The following is an 11453-nucleotide window of genomic DNA, read 5'->3' on the forward strand; positions in this document are numbered from 1 at the left end:
AGGCTTTCCAGAGTGCAAATTTATGCAGGTAATTTAAGCATCGGAAAAGAACCACACGAGGGCGAGAGTTATTTGGTCTGGGGGGAGGTCCCACCCGATGGACCCTTTAAATAATCATATCCTTGCATTCCTCCTGAATCCCTAAAAGCTGGGGGAAGGATACATTTACAAAGGTTTCCAGCGCTGGCCCTTTAATTGATTCGGGAAGACCTACAACCCTAATGTTGTTTCTTCTGGAACGATTCTCCATTTCATCTAATTTGTTCCATAATTGTTGATTTTCTTTCTGGAGCTCAATAATTTCCCTTTGTGCTAAATGCACATAATGGTGAACAGCACCAATCTTGTGTTCATTATCAGTGACCCTTACTGTGAGATGTTCAAGTTGCTGTGTTATGTCAGCTACAGCTTTAGTAAGCATGGGGGGCATAATGGATGTAATAGCCTCCACTATGTCTCTATGGCCCTTATTCTAGTTGACTCGTAAGGATGCGTATTTTGGGATGGCCACCAAGTGTTCTTAGCCCTGCCTACCATACGGATCGCTCACACCGTCCGAATGCGGTTAGAAGCTAAACGAATGGACCGCGAGTGGATGTTTCATGTGAACACCTCCCCCATCTGTGGGAACCTCCCCCATCCTCCGATGGTCACCAACCATCGAATGATGGACTGAGCGGTCCGACAGCTCCAAGTGCTCCAGACCACTTGGACATTTCTCCATGCGAAAGCAAGGATATGGGCGGGCAGCTGGCATCTGGCTATGTCAGCAGTCCGCCCCCACAGGTGCGTCGTGGCCGGATTACCATACGTAAGCCCAGCGTTTTCATGTAATGGTAATGAGCCCAAACAGCCCTTCACGCCCCTCTCCACCCCCTGCTCAGATTGTTCCGACCGTATTCGGACATGCGCGTCGTTCACACATGTGCAGAAACGCCTCTGCACATGCGCAAACACAAAACATCGGCTGTCTGACCGAACACGCGGCTGTCCAACTCAATCAGAATAAGGGCCTATATGTGACAGGGGAGTAGGGGCTGCGGTGTTCCTGAGGTCTCTCCGAGGTGTCCTGGGCTGCTGCAGCTGCTTTCTTGGAGGCCGGGGATTGAGGTGCAGAGCCTGGTCCCGGCTCCATATTTGTTTCAGAGTGGCGTTTCTCGGGGCGGCTGCGGCTGCTGAGGACCTCCGGCTGAAAGAAACTTGTCCATCAGGACGGCAGTAGTGGGTGGCTGTGAGCGGGTGAGCGGATCGGCAATTTACCGCTGCTGGCAGCGATGTTTGGGTCACTGGACAGAGCAGCGCTTGTTAAGCTGCTAGTGTCATGCAACCGGAACTGTAAGTCTCTTCCTGAATGGACTTTTAAAGAAATAAAACATTATCAACTGATACACGCACTATGGAGCGCTCCATTCATATATCTTTCTAGATTGTTTCACCTAAGAATCCAGGTGGCCGACGGGTGAATTTTTGGAGCTGCTGGTCAGAAGGGTGATCTAAGTGCATTTAAAGTGAAATTGGGACTTGCTGGATCCTGACACAAGGAGATAAGGACTTGCGCAGTATTTTATATATATATATATATATATATATATATATATATATATATATATATATATATATATATATACATATACATATATATAGTACCGCCAGTGACCACAAGAGGCCACTCGATGGACCAAATTACTCCTTTGTCATAACCGAAAGTGAAAGCATTTTTTGCAGGGACACTGATCTGTTTCCAACTTGCTGGATATAGAGAGAGGGAGCTGTAAAGACAGAAATTGGAGGTAGGAAAAGATTGGGGTTGGGGGGGGGGGAGAGTTTGTAGGCTAAAAACTATCACAGCTCAAGGTGAAAGTACATTGTAGAAGCCGTCATTTTGATGGGCTTTTAACTAGTAGAATCATATATGTCTCTAGTCTGTGTGCAGTATGTATGTCATTACTTGGGAAGCTCTATTTTTCTGTGTAAATTCACTAGGTGGCCCTATTACATTGATTAGCTCACACATGTGGGTTTCAAGTATTACCAGTTACTGGCAGCAGGTGGCAGTGTTGCTCTCTACAACAAACCTGTTCTTTAAAACATTATTTTTTATTTAATTTTGTACTTAAACAATAATCATTGTAGTAGCTCTTCAATTAGGTTTTATTATTTGGTACTTGTTTCCTAGCACGGCGCCCACATTTTCTACGTATGGCATCGTAGGGAAATCGCATCGCATGCGATTTTTTTTTGATGTTTTTTTTCTATGGGCATTGTACCCCAGTATATCGCAAGGCATGGCATGGCCCGAAAATGCGATTTTATAGGGTGTGCGATGCCATTACATTAGGTATACAATAATATGATTGTATGTTCCAAAAATAGGTTTAACGCAACCCCCCCCCCCACTATCCACGCCACCCCGAAGCATGGCGAGCGGCGGCGGAACGCGTCCTCCGACTTTTTCATTACCCCACTATCCACGTCGGCGTGGAGTTGATTTTATATAGTGTGGCGAGTGTGACAGTCATACCTCCCAACTGTTCCAATTACAGTGGGTCAGTCCCACTAATTAGAGACTATCTCGCTGTCACTCCAACAGGACACAGTTGGGGGAGCCATTGTTCACTGGTCAATGATCTCTTCTGTGCGGGGAGGCAGCCTGGGGATGCCCAGTTTGCTCACATCCCCAAAATAATGAAAATGGAGGTGGTCATGGTGCTGCACAAAACCTTCAGCTAAAAAAAAATAAATAAATACATGCCAACCACAGGGGGGGCAATACAGCATGCCCCATTGCATGAGAGTCCTATCAGGCCGCTGGGCAGATTTTTATTTATTTGTTTTTTGTCATTACAACGTATTTTGTAATGGGGTGCAGCAATGGTCAGTAAATTGGGGTAATGGAAGGGGGTGTTGAGATTGGTGTTGCTATGGCAGACAGAAGGCATCAGGAGCTGCCCTGACATGAAGGGGACACTGACGTGATTCGGAGGAGGCTCAATCATGTTGTGCCTAGGGGGCGACATATCCCCTAAATTTTCCACACCACTAACCAGCAGCAGTTTTCACGCCCAGCGTAAGACCAGATTTATTTATTTATTATTATTTATTAACAGTTTCTTATATAGTACATATTCTGCAGCGCTGTACAGAGAATAGTTGAACACTCACATCAGTCCCTGCCCCAGAGCTTACAATCTATATTCCCTACCACATGTACATGCACACACAGACAGGGTTAATTTATATTTTTGGATTGTGGGAGGAAACGGGAGTATCCAGAGAAAACCCACGCAAGTACGGGGAGAATATACAAACTCTGCACATTTAGAGCCATGGTGGGGATCGAACCCATGACCTCAACGCTGTGAGGCAGTAATGCTAACCATTACACCGTCCGTACTGCCCCGTATATATAACACATGGTGGGGATAGAACCCATGACCTCAACGCTGTGAGGCAGTAATGCTAACCATTACACCGTCCGTGCTGCCCCAGATCTCTCAGTGCAGAAGTTGTTGAGTTTCTGGAAAACCAAATTTGTTATCTTCTATTTGTACAACGTGTATTTGCTTTAGGTCTTCACAGTGATTGCTTTGGAAAAGAACCATCCCTCTGGGCAATAATGTATCAGTGTGACACAGCTGAATTGTATCCAGTTATTTTTACATTTAAATACATTTCATATACAAGAATTAAATCTGTACCATCTGTGAATTCATCCTCACTGGAGTAAAGCAAAGGAAGTGTCTGAACAGAAAACTAGAAAACAGAAAACGTTTTCCCCAGTAGGGGACAGTGCTGTCTCTCTTACAGAGACGCCTTAGTATAGATATTATACAGTATATAAGGGATCATATTGTCAACCATAAGTTGGTCAACATACTGAAAGGTCGACATGGGTCTAGGTCGACATGGAACAATGTCGTTAGGTCAACACAATCATTAGGTCAATATGGCAAGGTCGACAGTCAAAATGTCGACATGGGGTTTTTCACAATTTTTTTACCCGAATGTCGACATGGACACTAAAATGTTTACCCGAATGTTGGGCGCGGTGCATCGCGGCGCTTGGCACACTATTTTATTCTCCCACCACACCTTAGTGGATGGTAGGGCATGAAATACCGCCTGTCAGCACAAGTTGGCTCAAGAAAAGCGAAAAACTCCATGTCGACCTCATGACCTGTTGACCTTGTTCCATGTCGACCTAGACCCATGTCGACCTTTCAGTATGTCAACCTAATGACTGTTGACCAACTGACCGTATCCTGTATATATATATTGTACATACAATAACATACACACCAAGAACCACTTGGCCCATCTAGTCTGCCCCTTTTTTAAACATGTTACCTCAAACCATATTTGATATTTATTTTTGTGTAAGGATATCAATATGCCTATCCCAAGCATGTTTAATTTGTACTACTGTATTTACCTCTACCACCTCTGATGGGAGGCTATTCCACTTATCTACTACTCTTTCTGTGAAGTAATTCTTCCTCACATTTCCCCTGAATCTTCCTCCCTCTAGTGTCAGTGCATGTCCACGTGTTCTGCTGCTCCTCTTCCTGTGAAGAATGTCTCCCACCGGTACCTTGTTGAAACCCTTGATATATGTGAAAGTTTCTATCATGTCCCCCCTTTCCCTTCTCTGCTCCAAAGTATACATATTAAGATCTTTTAGTCTTTCCTGGTAAGTTTTGTGATGTAGGCCATGCACCATTTTAGTTACCCTTCTTTGTACAGCCTCTAATGTATTTATCTCCTTCTGGAGATATGGCCTTCAGAACTGAAGCCAGTATTCCAGATGGGGTCGTACCAATGATCTATACAGTGGCATTATTACTTCTTTCTTTCTACTGCTGATACCTCTCCCTATGCAACCAAGCATCTGACTTGCCTTCTTCATTGCTTTGTTACATTGCCTACCTGCCTTTAAGTCCCCTGAAATAGTGACACCTAGATCCCTCTCTTCCTCAGTAGTTTCCATTATAGTGCCATTTATACTATATTTAGTCTTTGGATTTTTGAGACCCAAGTGCATTTTTTGGCATTAAACTGTAGTTGCCATTCTCTTGACCATTCCTCTAATCTACCTAGATCCTCAATCATTTGTTTTACCCCTCCTGGTGTGTCTACCCTGTTGCATACCTTTGTATGCAACAGGGTAGACACACCATTTTATCCTCAATTCCATTTGCAATATCACCAATAAAGATATTAAAACGCACTGGTCCAAGTACAGATCCCTGGGGTACTCCGCTTTCCCTCCTTTGACTGTACTCCATTTACTACAACTCTCTGTTTTCTGTCCTGCAACCTGAATCTTATCCATTCAACCATCTTAGAATCCAATCCCAAGCTTTCAAGGTTAGTTAACAGTCTGCAATGTGGGTCAGTGTCAAAAGCTTTACTAAAGTCTAGATAAGCTACATCTACAGCCCCACCTTGATCTATTACTTTAGTCACCCAGTCAAAAAAGTCAATAAGATTTGTTTGACACGATCTTCCCCTAGTAAACCCATTCTGTTTCGGATCCTGTAAATTGCTGGTTTTGAGATATTCTACAACTCTTTGTTTTAAGAGTGTTTCCATAAATTTCCATACTACTGATGTAAGGCTCACTAGTCAATAGTTGCTTACCTCTTCCTTGCTTCCACTTTTGTGCAGTGGGACTACATTCACTGTTTTCCAGTCCTCTGTGATTACTCCAGTAGCTAGTGACTGGTTAAATAATTCTGTTCACCAGCTCCCCTTTAAGCTCTTTTAGTATCCTTGGATGTATCCCATCTGGCCCCATTGATTTATCCACTTACAGTTTTGAGAGTTCTGTGAGGACTTTCTTCTCTGTACATGTACTTGTTTCTCCCTCATTTTTCTGACTATACTTGCAACTTAACTGTGGCCCCTTCCCCTCTCTTTCAGCAGTGAATACTCAGCAGAAATAATTATTAATATGATCTGCTATTACATTGTCCCACTCAGACCACTCTCTGTCTTTAGTCTTATTACTCCAATTTTTGTTTTTCTCCTTTTACTTATATACCTAAAAAAAAAGTCCTGTCCCCCCTTACCCACTGACTGGGCCATTTTCTCTTCAGCCTGAGGTTTTGCACATCTGATTAACTTCTTATCCTCCTTCTGTCTAACAAGATACACCTCTTTGTCCTCATTATTCTGCGTCTGCTTAAATTTCTTAAAGGCCAACTTTTTTGCTTTCACAATACTTGCTACTTCTTTCGCAAACCACACTGGCTTCCCTTTCCTTGTGTTTTTCCTAACTCTTTTGACACAAAGTTCTGTTGCTTTTAGTATTGCACGTTTTCATTTTTCCCACTTCTCCTGCACTGCTTCCAAGTTCCTCCACTCTGCCAAAGAATACCTTACAGAGTTTCCCATCTCTACAAAATCAGCCTTCCTAAAATGTAACACTTTTTTTTGTGTGCAATGAGTCGGTCTCTGTCTTTTTTCTGAACCATACTGCTTGGTGGTCACTGGATCCCAGTGTAAGTATTTGTGTCACCATTTGTAAGTATTAAGTCAAATATTGCGTCCTTACGAGTGGGCTCCCTCACTAATTGCTGGAGGGATGCTCCTTGCAAGGAATTCAGAATGTCTCGACTTCTGGTGGAACTTGAAACAGACACCTCCCAGTTTACATCAGGTAGATTAAAGTCTCCCATGATTATCACCTCTCGTTTTAATGCCATTTTATTGATGTCCTGCAATAGGCTCTTGTCTAGTTCCTCTTCCTGACCTGGTGGTCTGTACATCACCCCTAAGAATCGCCTTCTCCCCTGTTTCTATGGTCACCCAAAGGGCCTCTGTTTTTTCTTCAATACTTTGTATTAAGGTAGTCTTTATGCTTTTTTCACATATATTGCAACCACTCCTCCGATTCTTCCCATTCTGTCCTTCCTAAATAAAGTATATCCTGGTATAGCTATGTCCCAGTCATGATTTTCATTGCACCATGTCTCTGTAATAGCCACAATATCCAGTTCATCCCTTGTCATTATTGCAAATAGTTCTGGGATTTTATTTCCTAAGCTCCTAGCATTTGCTCACATAGCTCTTAAAGTTGTGTTTGTGCTTCTCCTGGTGCTAGCTATGTTAATCTTTCTGCCTATATCTATTTGGTTTTGATCATCATTATCTTCTGTTGCAGTGGATAGGTTTCCTGTTCCATTTACCTGCAGAGACAATACCTCTAGGTTACAGTATTTGCTGCGGCCCCGATCAGAGCTGCTGCTGTACATTCGCGGCAACAGCAGTTCCGTACAGACCTCTGCTAGTGACGAAGCTCTGATTTCCAATGCAGGGGCTCAGGAATGGAGCAGCGGCAGGAGAAACGAGACGGGCACTTAAACTGCGCTCAGCAGCAGCGGGAGCAACAGGTGGCATTCCCGGGAGGTGGACTATAAAATGTCCAAGAACAATGCACATCAGCTGCGCTCACCTAGTGTCATCCTCCTCTGCCGAGCGCACGTTACCACCCAGCAGCGCTGACCATGCAGAGAGAGAAAGCCGGGGCGTGGGTATGTCAAATCAGCGCCTCTCATGGCTCCTGCTCGCAGCCAAGGGACCTCTGACTGGAAAAGGCCTTTAAGACATTATAGGGGCTTCTATGCTTGTAGCTGCATTTCTTCCTCCATCTCTCACTAGCTACCCTTCCCTCCTCTGCTGCTGGTCTTGTTGTCGCTGCCGCTGTGTCTGTGGTGCTGCTGCTGAGCCAGGCAGGGGGCAGCGTGTGATTGACAGGCAGCCGCTCCAATGCTTGGAGGGAGAAGGGAGGTAAGGAGCAAGTGTTTTTAGCGAAGTGTTTGCTAAAGATAATGCGGGGGGGAGGCAGGTCTTGCAGCTGCTGCATTGGAGCTGCCTCTGGGTGCTGCTGCTTAGCTTAGATCCAGGTATTGGAAGTGGGGGGGAGGCACCCCATGGTATGATCATTCTGGGCTTGGCTGCCTCTGACACCACATCAGGCTGGCTGCCAGCGTGTCCTAGTTCCAGTGTCCTGAGCCCTAGGCTCTGCTGCCCCAGTGCAGTGCTCCAGCTTTGTCAGCTGAGGAGCCCCTGTCCCTGTCCTAGCAAGGCCCTCCTACTGCCTGTTCTCCACAAGGCAGGTTGACACCAGATCCCAGTCCTAGTGTCCCTGCCTGGGCAATGAGCCCTCCGCTAAGAGTATGTAATCCCCCATGGAATCGAGCATGAAGCCCCAAGCAATTAACATGTGGGTAAGCGGCACTTATTGGGCATAATATGTAACAGCCATTAAAATGTGTGGTATAATATATAATGGGCATCACGGCATGTGGCATAATCTGTAATGGGCATCACAGTGCATGTCATAATGTGTAATGGGCATTATGGTGTGTGACGTAACGTGTAAGTGGCATCACGGTGTATACACACACATATGTATGTATATATATATATATATATATATATATATATATATATATATATATATATATATATGCATACTGTTTGATGGTCAGATCTGCCAGTCCAAAGAAACCAGTTCATCAGCAAGACACCCGGCACTAGGTCCGACAAATATGTTGTTCAAATCGGCACTTTGCATAACTGGAAATCCCCCCTTACAAATCCTGCGTCTGCCCCAGCAGTTGGGGGAGCAGTAAAGGTCTCTCTTGCAGCATTGCAGATATTCCGTTTGCATACCAAGGTCCCACACTGACAGGAGACTTATTGATAGAGATGCTCCACTGGAAAGTTAATAAACAGCTTATTTTGCCAATGCAGATTGGTGGCATGCGGTCCATGTTTATTTATTGCACAGATGTTTGTCTTCCCCGTATTCAGCGCTAGGCTCGCCAAGAGAATATTGCTGATGTTTAACTCTCTGTACAACAGTAATGGGGTGGATTGAGCACAGGGCTCACAGGGAAAATGTCATATAACATCTACACAACTTTCCAGGGCTACTTTCAGTTCCCAATTTGCCCCCCGCCATCTGGTTTATTGAGGTGATTTACTCCACTCTACGCTGCACTTATTAGATAATGGGAAGCAATACCTAAACATGTCTATTAAATTATGTTTAACCATGTGAGTGCCAATGTCTCTGGGAGAGAAGTTCAAGATATCCACTAAAAATGCCGCTCACATTTGTTATATAAATTCAAATAACAGATGTTGTGTAAAATAGATTATATTTCCTATGTAAGGTAACATTACAGGTCATAAAAATATTTGCTTGGCAATTTTCACACCAATTTTGACAAATTCTCTTGGCAGTCAAATGGTTAAGCTTATCAACAAGGGGGTGAAACAAATGTCAGCAGTACACAAAGTAGACAGTCACAGTCATACTGTCGGCAGTACACATAGTAGACAGTCACACTCATACTGTCAGCAGTACACAAATAATGTAGATGAGATAAAATGCAGACAGTCATGTCACAAGTCAGCATATCGACATATAAATACTATTCAAAAGGTGGACACAGGTAAAATGTTGACATGCTGACACAATGAGCTTGTTGACCTTATGACAAATATCTGTGCCTCAGAGGGTTATGTGTATGGAACTTAAATATGATAGGCTTGCCTGAAGAGGTGAGTTTTCAGGGAACGCTAGAAAGTTTGGAGGCTAGTAGAGAATCTTATTGTGCAGCGAAAGGGCATTCCATAGGATGGGAGCAGCCCAATGAAAGTCCAGTAATAGTGAATGGGATCTTGTGCAGAGTGGAGAGAGTGAGTTGAGAGATATTTTGTGATAAGTGAAGAGATATAGGTTGGTGTGGTTTGGTTAAGAGCTTTGTATGTGAGTAGAATACAGTAGAATACAGGTAACCAATGAAGGCATTCAGAGACACAGCCAAATCCACTGGTGACAACTCTGGGTTTGATAGATAGATTTGAGTGTCATCCGCCTACAAGTGAAAGTGGAATCCGAAAGAACTGATTAGTTTGCCAAGAGATGAGGTATAGATTGAGAAGAGCAGAGGACCTAAAACTGAGCCCTGCGGTACTCCGACTGACAGAGGTAGTGAAGAGGAGGTGGTATCAGAGAAGTGAACACTGAAAGAGCGATCAGATAGGTAGGATGAGAACCAGGAAAAAACTGTATCATTTAGACGTAGGCATTGTAATGTTTGCATGAGGAGAGAGTGGTCAACAGTGTCAAATGCAGCAGAAAGATCTAGAAGAATAAGTAGTGTGTAATGGCCTTTAGACTTGGTGGTTACCAGATCATTCACCACTTTAGTCAGTGCTGTCTCAGTGGAGTGTTAGGAACGCAAACCTGACTGAAGTGGGTCCAATAAGTTGTGGGAGTTAAGAAAGTGTGTGAGGCGAGAGTAAGCAAGTCTCTCAGCAGCTTGGGGAGGCATGGGAGCTGAGAGATAGGACGATAGTTAGAGAGAGAGTTAGGGTCAAAATTGTGTTTTTTTTTTTCAAAATGGGAGTAATCACTGCATGTTTGAACAGAGAAGGAAAAGTACCAGTAGCAAGAGAGAGATCGCAGAGTTTAGTTAAGGTTGGGATGAGCACAGGAGAAAGCATTTTACTGACTTTTGAGGGTACAAGAGGAGAGGTAGTAGAGTAGGAGGATGAGACAATTTTTGATACTTCTTCATCTGTGAGCTCAAATGAAGTATAAGTATAGTTACAGAAGCTGGCAATACCCTATAGGAACCTATGGGCTTCTCTCTGCATCTGTGCTGTAGAGGGATCTGATCAGATCCCCCCCCCCCAGCACCTACCGAGATTGCCACATGCTGATGAATTAGGTTCTCCTCTGCCCTTGCAGCTGTTGCCATGTAGTAAATGTTTTCCCTGTTTTCAGGTCCAGTCCATAGAGGAGGAGCAGGAGACTGCGGAAGTGACTATGAGAACCGCGCAGATGATCTCAGTCCAGGCTCGTAGTCTGCGAGACCCTCGCAGCAGGCGGATGGATCCCGCAGCCAAACACCAGGTCACCTACGGCCCTGGTAACATTACACTGTGTGACTGACCCATACTATGTCCTGTCTTTGTTTCCAGAAGCGCTTGTATTCCACAGATATCAGCAGACTGGGCATGCTCTAAAGAAAGCAATCTTACACTGCTGCTAGCAATCTTACGTTGCTGCTCTATCTCTTCACTGGCTCCCCATTCCTTTCCGAGTTCTCTTTAAACTCCTCACCACCACCTACAAGGCTCTCTCCTCCTCCACCCCTCACTTCTCTTCACTGATCTCTATCCACACTCCCTCCCGTCCTCTTCGCTCCACCGCCGACCTCCGACTGACCTCTCACCTAATCACCTCGTCCCACTCCCGTGTCCAAGACTTCTCTCGCGCTGCCCCCCTGCACTAGAACAACCTCCCGCCACCCATCAGGCTTTCTGATTCCCTTACCTCCTTCAAGCGCTCCCTCAAAACCCACTTCTTCTGACTAGCCTATCCCTCCTCCTCCTAACCTCTTTTGCTCCTCCTATCCTGCCTCCCCTAC

This window comes from Crinia signifera, chromosome 9 (genome assembly GCF_055691185.1).
Source record: "Crinia signifera chromosome 9, ASM5569118v1, whole genome shotgun sequence".
NCBI classification, from domain to species: Eukaryota; Metazoa; Chordata; class Amphibia; order Anura; family Myobatrachidae; genus Crinia; species Crinia signifera.